Source organism: Carlito syrichta, unplaced genomic scaffold, assembly GCF_000164805.1.
Source record: "Carlito syrichta isolate Samal-C Ts95f unplaced genomic scaffold, Tarsius_syrichta-2.0.1 Scaffold116752, whole genome shotgun sequence".
Lineage (NCBI taxonomy): Eukaryota > Metazoa > Chordata > Mammalia > Primates > Tarsiidae > Carlito > Carlito syrichta.
Genome location: NW_007060848.1, coordinates 86,936 through 87,641, shown reverse-complemented (window position 1 = coordinate 87,641; position 706 = coordinate 86,936).

The window sequence follows — 706 nt, the reverse complement described above, 5'->3', positions numbered from 1 at the left end:
AAACCCACAGGCCATAAGAGATAAGATAGACAAGTGGGACCTCATTAAACTGACAAGTTTGTGCAAAGCCAAAGAAACCATCAAGAGAGCGGGGAGACAGCCCACAGACTGGGAAAAAGTGTTTGCCAACTCCAGGTCCAACAAAGGCTTAACATCTTGAATCTACAAAGAACTCAAACATGCTGAGAGGAAAAAAACAAACAACCCCATTATAAAGTGGGCAAAATATATGAACAGACACTTCTTAAGGGAGTACATTCGAGCAGCCAACAGACACATGAAGAAATGTTCAACCTCACTAATCTTCAAGGAGATGCTAATCAAAACCACACTGAGATACCACCTAACTCCAGTCAGAATGGCCATTATCAATAACTCAAAAAATAACAGTTGCTGGAGAGGGTGTGGGGAAAAGGGAACACTTCTACACTGTTGGTGGGAGTGCAAACTAGTGCAACCTCTGTGGAAAGCAGTGTGGCAATTCCTAAAAGCTCTAAATATTGACCTCTCATATGACCCTGCAATCCCCCTACTGGGAATATACCCTGAAGAACTCAAATCACTCTATCAAAAAGATACCTGCATACAAATGTTTATCGCAGCATTGTTCACAATAGCAAGAACTTGGAACCAGCCATGTTGTCCATCAGAAGAGGACTGGATTAAAAAAATGTGGTACATATACATGATGGAATACTATGCAGCC